The sequence below is a fragment of the Arvicanthis niloticus genome, chromosome 14 (assembly GCF_011762505.2).
Source record: "Arvicanthis niloticus isolate mArvNil1 chromosome 14, mArvNil1.pat.X, whole genome shotgun sequence".
Taxonomy (NCBI): Eukaryota; Metazoa; Chordata; class Mammalia; order Rodentia; family Muridae; genus Arvicanthis; species Arvicanthis niloticus.
Window position 1 is genome coordinate 19209770 of NC_047671.1, and position 21110 is coordinate 19230879.

A 21110-nucleotide genomic window follows, 5' to 3' on the forward strand; every position below is an offset into this window, starting at 1 on the left:
AGACCCTTCAACTCTTATGTTGTCTGTGGTCACAGAACTCTACAGTAATTTAGCACGGTGGTTCAACATGAGGTTTTTGTGGTAACACAGCATTGGTCATGTATTGGTCCCTGATACTTTTGGCCCTACAATAACATACCACAGAAGCAAAACCGAAATATTTACCCTCTGTCCTTTTCCAGAAAAAAAAGTCTACATCATGGCATGGCAGGGAACAGGGACTGTGGAGGTGGGCAGTCAGAGGCCAGCAAAGCAATCGCCTGGCTTGGGCTAAGTTCTTTTCTCTACTGCAATTTGCTTTTCCACAACCTCACTGGACAGGGCTACTTCCATTTTCCTTTTTCATATGTGTGCATTTCCTCACTGACTGAAAAAAAATGAGACTTTAGAAAAATGTATCCTGCTTTCTAATCTGGCAAAAAAGTCTTTCCTAATCTGGCAAACACATTGGGCCTATGTCATAGACCCTAAAATATATTTTCTTCTCGGCCTTTTATTCCTAATAACAAAGACATCTTTACTCTGGTCCATGATAAGTGATCCTCAATTTCTTCCTCTCAAAACCATCACCTTTCCTGCTTACCAGTTGTAAAAGTTACATAAAATTTTAGCCTGGATGTATATATCTGTAAAATAAAGGGAAATATCCTCCAGAAATAAAAAAAATATGGCTATTTTTAATGGCTGGTTGCAGGAGGCACTCTGTGAACAAATGGATGTCAAACATCAATGTTACCACATCCTCAATAACCTCAGAAGCCAGACCATCCATAACAGGGGAGTAAGATCAGGCCCTTTCGAAAGCTTTATACCCAACAGTATCTCAACTGAAAAAAAAATTCCATCTGTCTTTGGTTCAGAAAACCTGTGTGCCTACAATTCCTGAGTTGAATAAAGAAATCCCAGATTTGGGGGTGGGAGGGAAGGGTGAGTGGGGAGGACAAACAGCAAAGTCTAACCAGCCATATGGCATCATCATCCTGGGGAAAATCCATGTTAGCCTTTAATTTCAGCCAAAAGTAGATTAGACAGATAAATTTTCAAAATAAAACACAATCAGTTAATTAAAGTGAGGAAAGGCTTTATTTGTTTTATGCTAGGACGGATTGAAGACAGCTTACACGTGGCATCACTCCAAGAGGAGGTATTTCCTATATCAGGCCTTGTAAACAAGGCAGCAGGGAATGCTGGGATACGGTGCTCCTGGGCCTACATCTTCAGCCAAAGCAAATTCTTTGTCTTACCACACAGCATCTTCCCAAGAACTTTCCTTAAATAAAAAGGGTTCTGTAGCTAAAAAGGTCAGAGAGAGTTCTCTTAGCTTCGTGGCCCCTGGAGATACATCACCACCCAGTAGATAGTCAACATGAGTGCCCCCCTATTGTTCAGTGCCTCAGTTTCTTTTATGGTAATATTAATTATTAACAATAAAAAATCAACAGGGGGTAGTTTGTGAGTTAATATTTGTCAAGCGCTTAGCACATATAATACATAATAAATGATTTGTACTTGTTTGTCAAATGAGTAAATAAAATATGAGATAATTATTCATAATTAAAGCTGAAGAGACGTCTGAGTGCTTTTGTTCCCTTCGGGGAAAAATTAGGTAATATTTGACATAGTCTGCCCTCTGGGATGGGCTATAAAGGGAAGTTTGCTATAAAGGAGGCATTTGGAAACCAGTGAATTATGGTAGTGATTTCTTATTGCTAAACCATCAGTAGTGTGTCAACATATCCAAAGGATGCTAGCAATAGCTACAGTCTGCATAGCAATGCATATATAACTGTGGTGCATTATTTTCTGTGGGATAAAGCAACACGCCACTGAACCAGGATGATGTAATTAGACCCTCTTCACGGTTTGAGGACCTGAGAAGAACTGCCAGAGGACTAAATAAGCTCCCAAGGCTTTGATATGGCTCCATCTGTGATCTCCGCCAAATGTACAGGCCCCGGTATCTCAGAACTTGACTTTCTTTGAACTAATCATATTTGCAGTGACTTGAATAAAAATGTCATCACACAGCACTAGTGTGATCTTCTCTTCAACTGTAGGTGTCTTTATGTGTAAGGGAGGTTTGTAGATAGACTCCTAAGAACAAGGCTGTGTGAAGATGAAGTCACATGTGGAGTAATATTTCTACCAGCTAAGGAGTACCAAGGATTTGCCTCAAACATCTAGGAGCCCAGAGCTGAAAAGGTGACATAAACCCCATTTGTCTCCATTTAAGGACCAGGCCTGATTTTGAAAAGAAGGCAATAAGGAGCCAGCTCCAGGAACAGATCACAAGTCCCAGAGATTAGGCCGTAAGGCACCAGCTCCAGAAACAGACGATGAAATTCAGAAACAGGGTCATAAACCCCTCTCCCAAAGAGCAGCCTGGGGATAATCCAAAAATGGGGAAATATCTTATCTCAAAATGGGCCGTCTCTGCAGCCCTACCTCATCCTATAGTTAAATGTTCACAGGAATGCAGACCACTGACCACCTGTGACCCCCTAGCACCCACCAATGAAATTTGAGATTACCTAATCCTTCTAGACAGCTCCCCTGGTTCCCTATAAGAAGGTCTGTGTGCCTTTGTCTGGGGTCACATTTTGGAAAATAGTTGACCTCTACATGCTGGTTGTTTCTGAAGAATAAATGCTCTTTGTCTTTGCATACTATTTGAGTCTGGGGTCTTCCTTCAGTGATTTTCAGACACTTACAGAGCAGAGACCACAACAGACTCTTTTTCATGCTCTCAAATGGACCTCACCTGCAGATGCCTGGATCTCAGACTTCCAAACCTCAGAATGGCAAGATAGCACATTTCTGTTTAAGCCACTCAGCTGGTGGCTTAGATTATGGCTGCTCTAGGAATATATTACAAGGTTATTCACATTAAGAAGAGGATTTCCTTTCTTTACCTAACAGTTGGCCCATCCTTCTTGCAGTAGAGACTTGCTGCACACTGGCGTGGCAGCTCTGTCTATGGGATGGGTCTCTAAAGACTGCTACACAGGACCCTGAGTTCAGGAAGAGAGGCAGAGAGGAGTGAATGAATGAGTGAGGGCAGGAAGAGAGGAAGTAGTGCTTGTAATAAACATGAGTAAAGCCAACCCAGGAAGGTCTTGCTGGAAAAAGGTCTAGAACGGAGGAAGACCCTGTGGCTACCTAGAGAAGAGGATTCCAGGCGGAGGAGAAAGGTGAAAGCAGGCTTTGCTGGAGCTGGCTCTGAGATCACCTTGGCAGAGCCCAGTGCAGCTGACACTGGCTCCCAAGAGCATGATATCCCCCAGATTGACGGGTGGAATCGCCATTTGGATTTTGCTTGAGTTTTGAAAGAAAAATTCATTCACAAATATACCAAGGGAGGAGCCAGCTTTGTGTTCAGAAGCAGGAAGTCCAGCAGTGGTAGCCTTTGGAACCCGTAGGGGACCTCATCTGCTTTCCCCCCTGCAATCCTAATATTGCAGAATTAGCTACACAGGGACCCTTTCAATTCCCAAGCCTAGTTTTTCAACTTCCCCATCAATTCTGGGGGTTGATTCCACATCCTTCGAGTAGACTCTCACCTGCCAAGCCATCCAGTCAATTACAGTGTTCTGTAAGCAGGAGCCTAGACTGGTTTTGCTACATTTTCTGATTTTTTTTTTCAGGTTTCAGACTTTTGGGTTCTAAGCTAACAATATTGTTTGCTTTTGATCACTAGGATATACATATGCTCAGATATCAGCTAAACTATAAAAGTAAGAAGAAAAGTCCTACAGGATGAATGGGTTTGTGGGGAGAGGAGACAACAGATCTCCAAGCCTTGAGTTTGTGTATGCCTAGAAGACCAAGCATCACACTTGTTCTGTGACATTATACAGCCCAATGGTGACATCCAGTGTCTGCCTATAAGCCTCAGGTGACAGGGTTCACATGAAAATGAAGCACAGCCCACCAAAGACATGCATATAACAGAGAATCCAAACTCTGCTTTCAAACACTTCTCTATTAATTCTGTTCCAGCATGTGTTTGCTCATTCTCGTGCACACGGTATGTGTAAGTCCTAGAGAAAATTCCCAGTTATAAAATATAAGGTATTTCTTTGTGTAAAAGATTAAATATTATCACAAGTATAATAAACCATATAATATCTATGTATCATAGGATCTGCTTGTCATTATACGTACAGGCCCCTTCAAGCCTAAGCCTCTCTGCCCTCAGTATCCTACAGGGCAGGATCCTGCATGCAGGTCATGACATGGTATGTTTCGTATGTTACAATGAATAACATTGTATTTATATACGTGTGAGTAGAGTTGTTGGATTTAATGGTTATTGAGATGAATAAAAGACATGAAGTTATGGTGCAAATTTTGAAGTGATATGTGCAGATAAATCATAGTTCATTGTATGCAGAAGTGAAACTCTCCAAAAACATTTAAAGAATTGCTTCCATTTAAGGAGGAGGGACCAGGATCTGTTGAACCCTACACTATGCCATAAAACCATGCACCCTATACTATTTCTCACATATTCAGTATTATAATTGATGTTTGCAAATGAATGGAGGAGGCTCAATAGCACTAACCAATAACACTACAGTCCAATAACAGCTAATTCACTACAGCCTTGGATTCAAACCTATGAATCTAGTCTCCTCCCATGATTCTGAAGGCTCTTCCCCACGATTGTGCTGGCTACCTCTCTCTCTGTCCAACTTTCCCTCGGGCCTTCAACTACATTCTGAATAGATTTCTAAGTCTCTCTTTTCTCCCATATAGTTTAGAAATAAAGTCAGTCATTCAATAGCATACAGTCAATTCCTGATACAAGCTCCCAGTGAATCACTCAGGAGTCTGAGCAGGTTCTTTGGTCCAAGTACATTCATCCCATGAACAGGAGTAATGTGACTTCAGGGCTTTAAAAAAAAAGAGATTTGGATTCACTTGTACTGTCTCCAAGATTTTCTTTCACTTTTTTTTTATAGCAGTTGGGTGGACTTAGACAATTATTTAAACTCCCAAATTCTTAGTTTTTTTCATGTAAAATATATAGATGAAAATCTGGACTCCTACATACTTTTGTGAGAGCTGAAGGAAACAGCAAATAAAGAGACTTATAGAGTATCTAACAATACGAAAAGTAAGTAAATATTAAATAATATTTATGTTTACAACATTTACATATTGGGCATCACTGGAATGTAGCAATGTTTGCTTTCTGTCAATTCCCTTACCCATTCAACCTATTCCTTCTGTTCTCAACTTACCACAGACCCCCGAAGCATCAGGAACATAGATTATGAAACCTCTAAAGCTCAGAGTCAAAACTAACTTTTTCTCCCTGTTCATTGCATTTCTCTTTTTTTTTTTTTTAGATTTATTTATTTATTTAATGTACACTGCAGCTGTCTTCAGACACACCAGAAGAGGGCATTGGATCCCATTACAGATGGTTGTGAGCCACCATGTGGTTGCTGGGAATTGAACTCAGGACCTCTAGAAAAGCAGTCAGTGCTCTTAACCGTTGAGCCATCTCTCAAGCCCGTTCATTGCATTTCTCAAACACTTATTGTGGTGATGGAAAAGCTGGCAAAGACCCCAAGCCAAAGCTATGATTTTTATTTTTAGGGAAGAAAATATAACACGAAGCAACATGAGCGCTAGGCCACAGTCGTTGATAACATTACTAACCTCTTCTTTTAGAATTTTTTTTTTTTTTTTTTTTTTTTTTGCATTATCCTAGAAAATGTTTAGGAGGAAATAGCTCAGGAATTTACAAACTATCCCTAGGTTTTTTACATTGATTGTAAAGCATTAAACCTTAACAATAACTCCATTGTGAAAATGAGCCACCAGGGATGCAGAGGGATAACTAGTCTCACACCTCACTGCTGCTGTACATGAGGAGGCAAAAACACTTTGGGTAACAGTCTCGGGGCCTTTAGCAGGTTATAGGAGCCAAAGCAACAGTTGACTGAATTTGTTCTCCTGTGTTAGAATCATTGGCTGTGTTGGCCTGGGAGGGAGTTTGTTGGAAATGCTGCTTGTCTTGATCTGAATTCAATCTCCCAGAACCCGTTTAAATCAGAAGCTGGGCATAGCCATATATACGTGTGGTGCCAGAACTGGGAAGGTAGAAACAGGAAGATCCCCGTGCTGGTCAGTCAGCTTGGCCTATGGTTTGAGGACAATGAGAAACCCTGTCTCAAAAAGTTGGGTAGATGGGACAAGAGGAGTGGCATCTGAGGTTGTCTTCTGGTTCCTACAGGCATATAGACATCATGCATAGGGCCCCACATTCACACTTACACCTGTAACACACACACACACACACACACACTACTGATGACAAGAAAGTATACATAGCAAAAAAAAAAAAAAAAAAACAAAAAACCTAAAAGAATGTCAGAGCCACAGAGCAGGCCACTGTGCTGCTGATAGCTATGCAAGAACATGGAATGAAAAGTTGATACATAGAAAGCCATGGGTGAAACTATCCAGTGTGATGACTGAGACAAGGCTAGCCCTCTAAGAATTTCAAGAAAATTAGCCATTGCTTTCCCCTAGAAGCCCACCTTCTGAGCAGAGAAGCAGTTAGGTGATTTTCACTGGCCTTCAAATTCAATTCCCCAGTCTCATCTCCAGCTCCTTAGCAGACCACCTGCTATGGCATCTCCTCCCTTTCTGTCCCCATTCCCAGGGGTCTCCACAGGTCCTGGTGGCACCTCCCTCCTGTGGACCCCTCAGCTCCCTTCTCCCACCCACCCCCCACCCCCCCACCCCCCACCCCCGTCCCTGAGCGTCAACTCTCAATACCTAGAAACACTATCCCAGACCTCCACTGTTCACACCTGGCAGGATCTCAGGCATTCCCTACCAGACAACTGACAGCTACACTCTCCTCAAAACAAAAGAGGGCAACAGAAACCAAGGAACAAAGGATACAGCCAACAAGACCAGTATACAAAACCAAGACCAGATATCAGCAGCTAGAATTGCAATCATCCCAAACCCAGATGCCTACACAGCAGCCTAAAAACACATATGACAGGCAGGAAGATATGTCTCCACTAGAGCCTAGCAACCTGTTTCTCAGCAGAGAAGTGCTCAGAGAACTCTTTGGAAGATGATATGGAAAGAGTAGAAGAGCCAGAGGGGACAGAGGACACGAAGGAACAAGGCCTTCTAAACACAGCAGTATGGCGCACATATGAACTCAGAGACCGTGGTGGCTGCATGTACAGGGCCTACTCTCCTCTGCCTCAGATGGAATCCTAGACCTAAGAGAAGTGGACACAGACCTCCATCCATAACCAAAAGCTATCTCCATTTGATAACCACAAACCACTCTTAAGTGAGCCCCATGCCCAGCAGTAGATGACCTGACATCTTTGAGGGTGTTTTGACAAGGTCTTTTTTTTCTTCTTACAGGTACTTTGCATATATATATATATATATATATATATATATATATATATATATTCAAAGTACATATATATGCAAAGTACAATATATATATATATATATATATATATATATATATATATATCCTTATGATTTTGTACTTTTATGGGATTCCTGTGTGCATACAAATGGGCGGGTTTCTGTGTCTATATGTGTGCTGTGCTTTCTCTTTGTCTTTTCCCCCCTTTGGTTTTGTCCTATTTTGATTAGTTTGTATCTTCTTTTCCTTTATTGTACTTTATTATTATTTTTTAGATGCCTACTTATTTTCTAAAGAGAGCAGAAAGGCATTTGGGTTCTCAGAAACTATGCCGTCTTTTTAAGAGTTTCAGCTCAAATACAGAAGCCGTAAGCATTAGTCATCCACTGTCATACTACAGGGCAAGATAAATAAGGGCCCAGAAAGCAGCCAGATCCCTGATTTCTAACAGAGCTATGCCCAAAAGTCGTTGCCTGTGCAATGCTAGGACATTCTTATCTGATTTCCTAGACCGTTTCTCACAGAAAATCCCATTGTTTAGCGAAACGGGATGATTAATTCTTAGTATTAATATTGGATATTGAGCCGGGGACATAACTAAGTCAGTACCAAGCTTTCTTAGTACTGTGTACACAGTACTGTGCTTGGTCCTCAGCACCACAGAAAATCAGGCATCATGATGTATGGCCATACCAGTAAATAAAGGAATACAGAGTCTGGGAGGTGTCTCAGAGGATGAAATGCTCGCTGCAGGCTGTGGGGGCCAGAGATCAGCCTCTAGCACTGATGGCAAGGCCGCACAAGCAGGACAGCCCCATGGAAGTTCAGTGCACAGGTGGTAGAGACACGGGATCCCTGCAGCTAGCAGTTAGCTGGACTGGCTGGTTTAGCAAGGTCTGCGTTCAAGTGCAAAACTCTGCCTTAGTATAGGTGAGATAGAGAATGACAGAGAATAACACCTGTGTCAGTCTCTGGCTTCCACACACATGCTAACACATGCATACACCACAGACAAACATACACACATATACAATATTATGTATTATTATGCACTACATGTATACATATTATTACACACTGCATATAATACATATTATACATTTTTACACTATATATTATATTAAATATATATTATATAGTGTATGTGTAACAGTATATTTAACACAATCCTATCAAATAGAATGGATACATAAAACAGAACAAAACACAGATACATGCTATAACCTGAGTGGACCTCAAAATCTGTATTCTATGGAAGAGATGTCAGACGTTAAGGAGCAAACATTGACTCCATTAGCTTGAAATGTCCAGAAAAGGTAAATATGAAGAGACAAAAGGTGGATGAGAGTCACCTGGGCCTGAAGGGGAGACAATGAGACTGCAGACTTTTAGGGACGGTGACCTAATTGGACACTGTACTGTGGTGACAACTGTGTCTTTCAGCAGGTTTGCAAACAATTCCTGAGTTATACATTTGGATATGTTTTGGAGTAATTTGATCTCACTTCCAATAAAAATGTTTTCAAGAAAACTGAGTAAAAGCAAGAATAACTTGAACATAGATGATTTTCCACCTGTAGAGAACAGTAACTGTTGTTTTGTTTTTCTGATTTAAAGGATGAAAAAAAATATTGGATAGGATTTTGTTAAATTTCAATTTTGTGTTCAGATTTCCCTCCAGAATCACTGCTATCCAAAACAACACATTTAATTTTCAGTTATTTTTCATGAAACTGATGTTTAACTTTTTACTCTTAATTCTTCCATGCTAATAATATTAAACCTAGAATTCAAAATTCTAAAGGTGTCTCCCAATCTACACAAAATAGTACAGCACTAACCAAATTCATGTGGAGTTCCTCTCTCTAAGTTGTAGATTTGGTTGTAAGTGATAAAAACTTCTGTCGGGAAGAAGGTTCTTATCCATGCCAGACATTTGTTGCTGTGCTTCCTGATATATGATAGTATGATGTTCTAGAGAAATCCAATATAATGAGACAGGAATATCTCTTCTTCTGCCATTAATGTGGAGCACCCTGCCAGGCAGGAGCGCCGTCAATGCTGACCTTACAAACGTGTGATCTGCTCCACAAGCTCACAATCACTTAAAATGTCTCCTAAAAGAGTATACATAAGCGCAGTCCCAAACCAACATTTATTTTCCAAACCCATTTAGAGAGCAGATTTTGTGCTTAACAATATATAAATTTATGTGATCAGGTTAAATTAATCAAATACAGGCACTCTTGGACTCTTGGATGACTTACTAATAGAGACTACAACCTGGATGAATCCACATGGTATATATATATATATATATATATATATATATATATATATATATATATATATTTTAGATGATGGTATATACCATCATCTAAATTGGATGTACCTGTATCAATTCAAAAGTACTTGAACCTACAACTTTAAACACTTTTCAATTCTCTTCAAAATCCTTCCTCTCATCAGCAATTATCTGAAATAAACATTTTAAAGCTAAAATATAACTTAAAATTTTTAAGCATGTTGGCAAAAAAGTGTGAATTGCAACCCAAGTCCACTGCCGAAACACATTTGAAATAGCCAAGCTAACGAATGACATCGTGCGGTTTCCGTGCGGTTTCATTGGGGTTGTAGTCCCTCTTAGGAAGTTACGGCACCGTACCTGTCTATTTCGGGCTCTTTTCAGTTAGAGCAGAGGATCAGTTTACTCTGAAAAGAACAAATTAAGAATATCAAGTCTGCCTGGGTCTTAGGACATCAAGCCTCTTTCCGTTATTTCTGGAGTTGAGGAATTAAACAGTGCTTTTCCTTGCCTGAGACAAATTCTTTATCTCTTTCCTCCTCTCCCATCCCCTCCCCGTCCCTCTGCATAGAGGTGGAGACATAGAAGGAGGAGGGCGGCCCAGGTACCATTGAACAGCATCAGTTGTGTACAGGTACCTGACACTCAGGCCCAGCTCAAGTTTCTGGAAAACCAGTCTACATAGAGCTAAATATTTAATAGCATCGGGTAAAATCCGGAGGCTAGATCCCCCTTTTGCCGTTCTTAAGCTTCCTGTTTGCAGTTCCTAAACATCATCTGATTAAGTTAATCATTATATAGCACAGAAGGAAGGGGGCAGGGGGCTCGATCCTTCGAATAAAATAACATCAATTGTGGCCTGGGCTGGAGGCATGCTCTAGGCTCTGAAGTTTATGTTCACTTTTTTCCTTCTGAAAGAAGCTGAAAATTCACAACCATCAAGATCCATTTTAGCACCAGAACTGCCCCTGCAGGTGACACTGCTCCTGCAAGGCTGCCTCCACAATCCAGACAGATGAGTAGGAAACTGTTTGGCAGGGGGCTGTTCCTTCCCAGCGCCTGCAGCGAGGCAAGTCTGTGCGAACCACAGAAGCTTCGCTTGTCTTTGCTGCTAAAACTCGCAGAGGAAGAGACGAACACCAGACAGACTGCAGCTTTTTCTGGGTTACCTTTCCCAGGGCCCCTGAAACAGGCGGACAGACGTCTCGGGATTTCTTACTAAAAGACTAGATAACAACAGACTAAATAAACAAGCAGGTGTGTGTGCACAGGGGGAGGAGAAAGGCAACTTTTTCTCTTCCTCAAAATTTCCGCACCAGGGAATCCGAGCCCAGAACAGAGGTTCAACGAAACACCCTCTTCACCTCTTTCTAAGACTTTTCCACTCTTCCTCAGGAAGCGTCCCGGCGTGCAAAGCTTCCTTGGGTGACCCGCGCCAAGGTCACCTGGTGTCCCCCCCACCTGGCGGCGGTCCACAGTTGTCCCAGGCTCGCCTACCTTGGAGGGCGTTCAGAGGAGGCCTCCGCCTGCTCCAGCTCCGGCGATCTGGCAGAGAGCCCAGGGTCGGGTCCTTACCGGTTGTAGTTTTGTGACTGAGGGCAGCCAAGTGCTGTTAGGCGGGGCGCGCCCAGGGCAGAGTCCAATGTCCCAGACCTCTGGGAGGAGCCTCTGGCTCTCCAATGCCTGGGACGTTTGAGCCACTTCCAGACACCGCCCTAAGGCGCCTTTCCCAGGAGAAAGGCTCTGAGGACAGGTCCTCCTGATGATGTTCTAGTAGAGCCCTAAGTCCATTTCTCTCTCTCTCTCTCTCTCTCTCTCTCTCTCTCTCTCTCTCTCTCTCTCTCTCTCTCTCTCTCTCTCTCGTGTGTGTGTGTGTGTGTGTGTGTGTGTGTGTGTGTGTGTGTGTGTATTTTATTTGGGAACGATCTGAAACCAAACAATTGCAGAACCAGGAGAAAGTTCCCTACACTGCTCAGCCAGAGCACCCAAGGTGCACACTTCTTTAGAGGTTGAAACCCATGAAATTAACAAAGTCCATTACTATTAACAAACCTCCAACTCTCTGCAAATGTCACGAGTTTTTGAGCTAATACCCTTTATTTCCCAGGTCTCCTCAAAAATCCCATTTAAAATACTGTCAGACATTAGTGTAGGTCACCTTGTCTCTGCTGGTCTGTGACAGTTTTTTTTAGTCTTTCCTTGATGTAATCAGCTTTTAAAATTTGAGGTATATCAGTGAAGTTTTGAGGGTATCCCATCTGTCTCGCCGGTGTCTCTCATATGTAGTTATACATATACCAGGAAGAAAACCACAGGGACAAGCCCCTCCCTGACACCTCATCTTATCCTCTGGTGGTTAGCATGATAGCAATCAGACTTCCTTAGCAGCGTGCTGACCTCAATTCCCTGATCAGGGTCAAGGGGGGGGAGGTTTTTTTGCTGCATTACTATTTTTCTCTCCTCGAAGGGTCTTTGTCAGATTGAAATCACTCGGTTCATTTTACTCCAGGAGACAAGACAGGAAGAATGAACTCTACTTCCTGTAGCATTCAGACATTATGATTTGGGTTATTATTTAAGGGTAATTTTCTTATCTCTCATTTATCTGCGCATTTACTTACCTCAGCATGGAGTTGTTCATTCATTGATATTTGCGTATTAGTCAATTCTACATTTCATTTTGTTGTTCTAATTGTTACGTGGAGAATGGTGTCAGTGGTTTTCTATGTTCCTTTGAAGGCTCATAAATATTTAGGTCTTTGAGGTAAAAACAAAAAACAAAGACACAAGACATAACAACATTTCTTTCACTTTTTCACATTTAACAGGATGTGAAGAACTGTTGTCAAAGGCCTCAACCTTCTAGAATTTTCCTTTGAACCCAACAATTCCAACACATGGGACAGAAATTGTATTTTCTTGACAAATTAATTTGTGTTGATTTTATGGCCCAATTGGAGAACTGAAAGTTGACAGATGTTTTTTTCAGAATTTAATATTTTTTATAAAAGTTAAAGAAACAATTACTTTCAATAATCAAGCACCTTTATAAAGTTAATGAACGGCCAGGCAGTGGTGGCACATGCCTTTAATCCCAGCACTTGGGAGGCAGAGGCAGGCGGATTTCTGAGTTCTGAGTTCGAGGCCAGCCTGGTCTACAGAGTGAGTTCCAGGACAGCCAGGGTTATACAGAGAAACCCTGTCTTGGAAAACAAAACAAACAAACAAACAAAAAAAGTTAATGAAGACCAGTGAGAGGAACCAGTGAGGTACCTCTGTGTGTAATGCTTTCCACCTGAAATCAATCTACAGATCCCACAAAATGACAGGAAAGAAGTGACTGCCAAAAGTTGTATTCTGAGCTGCACAGATATGCTCAATACACACACACACACACACACACACACACACACATTAAATTAACTAATTCCTTCGTTTAAAAATAAAAATAATCTAGTGAAATTATGTATTTGCCAAGAAAAAGCAAGGAGACTCAGGAAGTAAAAAGGATGAGTGCTTAACCTGACGGCTCTTGGGGAATTTTCTGTTCCCTCATCCACATGGCTTTGTTAAACTCATACATGTATGCTTTAAAAAAAAAAATCACTACCCAAAGATAGTCATGGATGTTTACTTCTGGCTTAAACACAGAAGTTCAGATGCTACCAGCCATTTGTTATTTTGCTTTGGTTCGCTCATGTTTGCTTTTTCCTGTCTGTTCAATAAACAGTACACTTCCTCCCCTGAGCTGGGTTTCACTCAGCCTGTGGTGCCACCTTGCTGACTGGGATCCCTCCACCCCTCCCATTCTGGCCTGACTCCTCCTCAGAGAGCGAGCGAGCATATTTCTCTATTGACCTATGTCGTGCCAGGGAAGCACTAGGAGCAACCCACGGAGTTGACTGCCTTTCTACTCCACAACGGCTTTTTTGATTTACATGAAGTCTTATGAGTTTTGCTAATAGAGTAAATACTTATCACCCCCATACCCATCGAGTCTCAAATGACCAAGGTCATTTAAAAAAGGAATGTCTCTTAATCCATTAGGCCTTGGGGCTCTGTGGGTTTGGTAGCTTTGTTAGAAGAAACAGAAGAGAGAGAGAGGGAATCTGTCACTTGAGGACACAGCAAAGGAGGAAGAGGGTCTCACTTTTCACATCTGTGTATGCTTTGATTTTAAAATTCCCAGTCTTTACACTGAGAGAAATGAACACTGGTTGGTTAGCCAGTTAAACATAAATCTATAACATTTTCTTATCAGACTGATTAAGATGGTGTCCCTGAAGAAATCAGCAAAGTCATATGAGTAAGATTCTGTGTACTTTCCCAAATCCACACTTGCCTGAGTATACAGTCTAGGAGCTACCAAAATACCAGTCCATCTGAAATAAATGACACATCTACTGCAGCTTAAACAGGAATGGGGGTAATAGGCAGACAGTCCAAGAAATAGTTTATGTTATTTTTTTTCCATCTATGGGAAGAAAAAAATGAAAAGACATTAAAGGAACTGAAACCCTCATCATTGTTACAAGTTCATGAGCAAAACTCTTACAAGTGTTTAGAAACAAATAAGCACTTTGATCTGTATACAAGTGTGTCTGAACAGGTAATAAGTCTTTTATACATGACTCCTTCCATATCATGTGTGCAGACACCATGACGTAACCAAGTGTGATATTCAAAATATGCACCTACTGGTTATGCAATCAGAAAACTTTGAACCACTACATACCATTGGTATGTCAACCAGCTGAACCCGAGCGCTAGATGTCGGCATTTGCTGCACTCTTAGCTAGAGAGATGTGCAAGGCTAGGGATGCATGCCAATGCTAAGATACCTACTTAGTATGCACCGACCTACATTTGATTCTAAGCACCACCAAAACACACCGTCACCACGACAATGTCTCAAGTACATAAACTTGATATTCTACCAGAAATGGCGTGTCAAAACACTCTGGTAAATATAGTTATCTGAATGTAGGAAGTTCTGATTTCTATGAGCTGTCTTATGCCCATGAGTTTGGTTTTTACTTTCATCTTGGCCATAGCCTAGAGTATCAAATGTGACTTCTCTCTGCCAGGTGAGCTTTCCCTGTCTTAAAGGTTCTACAAGGCTGATTGACAGATGAATACCTGTGTTTTGGAGAAAAAGACTGTCAAATTCCTGAGTCAAATTATCTGGACTTATCTTTATGCCTCTTCGTAATAATCGTACCTTGCTTATCTCTGTGACCCCACATTTATTCTTGTACCAGTAGGTAAACCTTTGTAAAATATGCCTACAATGCTACACCAAGCCACGGGTTTAGAGTGTCCTCAGATAACACCTGAGGCATGTAGAAGAGACTACCCTGTGACCTGCCTATCTGATGTTCTTACGGACGTATTTTAAATTTTTTTTTTTTTTTTTTTTTTGGAAAAACTCACTATGTCTGTGTGTGGACACATTGAGGGAGGTGCCCTCAGAGGCCAGAGGAAACTTTAGATCCTCTGGAGCTGGAGTTATGGGTTGTGAGTCTTCTGGGAGGAATATGCTAGAACTCAACTACAGTCCTCTAAGAGAGCAGAATGTGCTCTTAACGGATGAACTATCTCTCCAGCCCCATCAATACATTTTAAAACTTGTTGGATTACTATAAAAACTTGATAAAACCATTACCACACTGAAATATAGAATTTAGAGCAACCTAGATGTGTTTCTAATCTATCATCTGTAGGCAGAATGTTTTTGAATATCGCATAAAGTTTGCCCTTGTGTTATTCAACTGCTGATTTCTCTGCCCTCTTATCTTGCTTCAATATGGACGCTGCTTAGTCAAGAATCTGCTGTCTCGAGTTTATGTACACCATTCTTACCATTTACTCTCTGCCTTGTCAATTAATGGTGATCCCCCAAATGGCTTGGGAGAAAAAAAATAGGATGGAATTTCTGCCATCCATGGAAAGGAAAGGGAGAGAAGGAGAGAGATTCAGATCTGCCATGAAGATGAAGGAACTGAGAACCAGGAGGAAGGGGTCCAGAGAGAGACCCTGGAAACATACCTGCATCCCAAAAGGCCAGACCAATAATCAAATGTACTTGGGATCATGGCTGCGAGGTAACCAGACTAATATAGAGGATTAATAAATTAGACTGCTCAGATATTGAGGTAAAGCTATAAAATAAATCTTGGTCTCTCTGTGTGGTTACTGGAGAATAGCAGAGATAAAGAAATCCAGCTGCTGGATTAATTCATTATTTACATTTATATTAAAAATAATTCTTTTTACAATGGCCACTCACATTTGGCTGTAGAATGAAAGCATCTGTTATTCCCTTTGAGATGAGAGCTGTGTTTTTGAACTGACAGCTGAAGTGTTATCCGAAGACTTTCTGGTAGAACTTCATTAGTTCTTGTATTTTTTATTTTTTATTTTTTATTTTTTTAATAGACAAAGTCTAACAGATCCTGAAACTCATCTTTCTTTTGCTTTTGTTTTGGCTCGTGTGTATGCATGTTAACATGTGTGGGCATATACGTGTGTATGCATGTTAACATGTGTGGGCACATACGGGTGTATGCATGTTAACATGTGTGGGCACATATGTGTTTGTGAATGCACATACACGTATGGGCATGCTCATTAAAAGACACAAAGTTGACAGTTGACGTTGTGTGCCTTTCACTAATTCTTTCCACTTGTTTATCAAGGCAGTCTTTCAGCTGAGCACAGAGATCTGCTTCTTGGCTTGCCCTGGGATCCTGTTGTTGCCTCTGAGTGCAGGGATTACAGGTGGCCACCACCTTAGCCTGGCTTTTCTGTGAGTTCTGGGATTTAGGACTCTGGTCCTCATGTTTTCCTGCTGAGCCATCTCTTCAGCTTCTACGACTCCAGCTTCTATAAAATCAACCCAGACTTTTCTGGTTGCTCTTGCTCTGCTTCAGTTGCTGGATTGTTTCTGTTCTCAGTTCTGATCCCAAGAGAGAGGTTCCAATGAAACCTGATTTTTGCTCTTTAGAGCTATCGAGCTTTTTGCCCATGTTTCCATTTTAAAGGTGCTGTGCTGCTATAGATCTCAACCAGCCCAACCCCGCTACCAACACACACACACACACACACACACACACACACACACACACACCACCACCACCACCACCACCACCACCATCACCACCACCAAAACCAAAGCCCTCACTTCAAAGAGGCTTAGTTAGACTTTTATCACTGTGAAGAGATACCATGACCACAGCAACTCTTAGAAAAAAGACATTTAATTAGTTTATAGTTTCAAAGGTTTAGTCCCTCATTATCATTGCAGGAAGCATGGCAGCATGCAGGCAGACATGGTGCTGGAGAAGGAGCTGAGCGTTCTGCATCTGAATTGGCAGACAGAAAGTCTTAAGGTGATTGTGAGTCACTGAACTTGTGCTAAGAGCTTCTGAGACCTCAGAGTTTGCCCCCACATTGAGACACTTCCTCCAACAATCCAACAAGGCCACACCTACTCCAACAAGGCTACATATACCTCCTAATAGTGTCACTCTCTGTGAACTAAGCACTCAAACATGTTAGTCTATGGGGCCATTCCTATTCAAACCACCACAGATGCTATGAGCTTATTTTGAAACCAAATATCTCCTGGAAAGGCAGAGCCAAGTTATCCCAATAGAACATTCCAGTGTAGTGTTATGAAAAAGACAGTCATCAATCAAGACACTTTAAAAATACTTTGTTGGGAACATCAGGGTAACTGGATGATAGCGAATCAGAGAAACCAGGCATTATCTAATGACATTCTTATCTTTAGAGTCTGGGAAATCTAGGGATCTATTTGCATTACAAGGGAGTTTACATAGTAGTCATAAGGATATTAGCTCATACTCAGAAGTGGGACTAAGATAATTCATGATAGCTTTTGTCTGGTCCTGTAATGCTCCAACTTACCACAATTACTGATGTTCTAGTCAGTCAGCTAGATAATATGTTTTTATGTAGATGTAGCTTTTGTTTTTGAGAACTTCAATTCACATCATAAATTGACTGCCATTGAAATGGGTGTGTATGTTTCTCTCCCCGCACCCCAAGACTTAGTAACTATGCAGCACTGACTTCTATTGGAGAAAACATCAGCAGGGACTATAATGTGACAGGTCCTTAGAATAGAAACTCCAATACAAAGCACTATGACTCACGCCTCCAGCACAAGGCAAACAAGGAGAGAGGCCAAGGAGCTTGTCCTTGGGCTGGGCAGGAGTCTGTGGCACACCCCATACTCACTTCCTCTCCTTCTTTTACCCAAGGAGGGTTCTGTGATGGCTTAACCTTCAAAGAAGAGATAGCCATGACCTATACCAAAAAAGTACTTTGCACGGTCCAGACTAAATTTTATTTGTTTGTAAATCACAAAACTATTATTATTATCATTTATGATTCACAAACAAATAATAGTTATGATGATGAAGATGATGATTGCAGAAAAAAAGTGAAAACTGCCAAACAAGGGCTCTTATCACAAATGTGTGTTCGTACTTGAAAAAACAGTTGTCTCCAAAACTTAGTTCAAGTAGTTCAAATAACTGCTCTTCACCAAAGATGTCAACCAACAGAAGGTAAAGGGGGGAGGCTTTATTTGATAATAGTTAGGGCCTGTAGGCCTTTGACACAGTTTGGAAGGACTGTCCCAGGGCTTTCATTGTTCCAACCATGTTCTCTGCAGAGACATTCCGGCCTGGTTTTCAGAAACGGTACTATCTTATTTAAGACATCTTTACATTTTAAAGAGTCTCTGCTTTATTTCCACTGCTCTCTGTGACAGTTGGGTCCCACTGTCACCATTTCTTGGGAATTCTGCTTGAATTCTGTGTGATTTCTGCTTGAAGCTAGTCAAAATTTAAATGATAAATCATACCCCCATCAGTAGTTTGTGCCTTAGCAAATCTTTTTTTTGTTGTGCCTACACAAATTCTAACCGTCAAACAGAAGGTTGTACCCAAGCTAAAGGAGAAAGATACCTGTGTCTCTAGGAAAGACAAGCTGAAGTTTGGGACATGTTTGACAACCTATGATGCTATCTTAGTTAGCGTTCTGTTTGCTCTGAAGAGACAACACAACCAAGGGAATGTGTAAAAGAAGACATTTGATTGGAGGTTTACTTACAGTTTCAGAATCTTAGTCCACTATGATCTTGGTGCAGAGAGTGGGCTGCTGGCAGGCAGTGTTTGGGATCTCTTCATTCTGATCCACAGGCAGCAGGCAGAGAGACACTGGGCGTGACATAGGCTTTTGAAATCTCAAAGGCCACTGACCCAGTTCCTCCAACAAGGCCACACCTCCTAATTCTACTGGGTATTTAAATATTCAAGCGTAATGGGGCCATTCTTATTCAAACTACCACAGCGGCCAATGCAGACCTCTGCTTCAGGGTCTCCTAAAAGAATGAATGGCCATTTTGTTCTCGGCAATCACCTGGGCTGCAAGTATGACTTTGCAGAGTCCTGTAACACAATGTGTCAGACACGGTGACCCTCTACCACCTACATCTCTGAACAAACTCCTGGTCCCAGACAACAAAGAGAGCTCTGTCTGAGTTAGTGCCCTGTGGGCTAGCAGGTCAGAGTTGGCAAAAACAGTGACTAAGAACAGCATTTAATCAGCCTTGTGTCCTGTTGCTAGGAACTGTCGTGGCACTCCTGATCAGGCTATGGAAAATGCAACCAGAATACTGCAAGAAAGGCAACGGCTTTCATATTCATACAAGTAAATCTCTCCAACATAATATTGTGAAACTAGGTCCTTAGAGAAAGAGAACTACTTCCAAGTTAGATTCACTCCAGGGCAGCAAGATTGACAATTACTAAAAATCAACAATATAATTGTGCAAAGATACTAAGAAAATATTTGGTCATATCAAAATTGTGAGACAAGTATTTGTTTAAATGATTGTTTACTTTAGACCTGCAGGATCCTGTCCTCCCCTTCTGTCTCTGTTCCCTGGGAACTCTAAAGATCCTCACGGAACCTAGCCTTTCTCCCTCACAATATCCCGTTGTGTCAGCCACCAATAACTGGAGGCATTCTCTACCTGGGAACCTTCTGGAAGGTTCTGATACTAAGGTCTAGTTCCCTAGTCGGTTCTTGATTTGTCAATAAAGATGGCCGAGAGCCAATTGCTGGGCAGAAGGTACAGGAGGGGCTTCCAAGTCCCAAGAGGAAAAGGAGATGCAGGGAAGGAGAGAAGGGGTTTTTCTGCTATGCTTTGGAGGAAGGAGGATGCTGCAATCTTGTAAGGTCTCCGGGAGAGGTAGGGCCTGCAGCCTCTGCTACTGGCAGTTGGCCAAAGATGTTTGTCAGGGGCTGATTGGAACAAGCCACTAAGTTTGGGGTGGGAGGAGAGATGGAGATAATAATTTGGTAAGGGCACGCGTTTCCAGGCAGGAGAGATTTGTGCTCAGCATTTGTGCCTAGTGGGCAAGGTGTAAAGTAACAGCTGTCTGAGTGTCTTTTGTCCTCAGATTCAAGGGTCTCAGGTGGGAGCTTGTGGCAAGACATGCCACCCACCCTCCCTCCCCCAGGAATGGAGACTGGTAGAGAGAGAAGCTTGTTGGGGCTGGCAGCAGTTGGGCCCAGAGCTAATCTGGGTGGAACAAAAGGGAGGGGCTAGTAGTGCAGCAGCTCCCAGGCAAAGGCAGTAAGAGCTTTTTAAAAATACACGCAACAGACGTTGGCTGCTAAGTCTTTGATAAAAAGGCTACAACTTATATAACTACATAGATTGAGTACAGAGTACGGAAGTACAGGGGAGGGGAGGGAAGTATCCCCTTAGAAAGGAGAAATAAAATAGATAGTTATGGACTGACACAGGCCTATTACAGGAGGATTAAACTGAGAGGGGTAAGGAAGGTACATACCTATGTACTGGCACATACACAAACACACTGTTAAAATAATAAAGTTAAAGCCATTTAAAAAAAAAAGAATGATTTCACCATTATCTGTTAAGTTTTAGAGTAATGAGAATTCTTTGCAGTAAAATAAGAAAGGAAAACTGTGTAAAGACAAAAAAAGAGTAAATTCTGTTTCTATACTTAGAGATTACATGACCCCATGCATGGAATATTCACATTAATGTACAGACAAACTGTAGAATTAAAAAGTGAATTCGCCTGTATTGTTGTGTACCTACATGACACAAAAGATTAAATTTCTATACAATAGCAGTAAGTTATAAAGTATTTTTTAAAAATTTACAGTAGCATTAGTAAGCATTAAATACTTATGTATCAAATAACAACAACAACAACAACAAAAACCCTAATCATAGGTAGCTACTAACATGGACTGTGGTAAACTGAAGAAGACAAAGAGAAAATGGAGACATGTACTATGTTCATTGAT

The 21110-nt window shown here is 41.4% G+C and overlaps 1 protein-coding gene across 7 annotated transcripts in view; it reads right to left on the reverse strand.

Annotated features, from left to right (window-relative positions):
* Ccdc68 (coiled-coil domain containing 68) overlaps positions 1-19036 on the reverse strand; it is a 51255-nt gene extending 32219 nt beyond the window's left edge. For 2 of the 7 annotated variants that reach the window (XM_076912498.1, XM_076912495.1), the window contains exons 1-2: positions 11226-11506; positions 10089-10135 (exon numbers count right to left, since the gene is read on the reverse strand). The gene's annotated coding sequence lies outside the window, so the exon portion shown is untranslated. Of the gene's footprint in view, positions 1-10088; positions 10136-11225; positions 11524-18872 lie in introns of those variants that run through there. The other 5 variants (XM_076912497.1, XM_076912496.1, XM_034518280.2 and 2 more) reach the window with 5 other exon arrangements.
* Positions 19037-21110: the final 2074 nt, after the last annotated feature.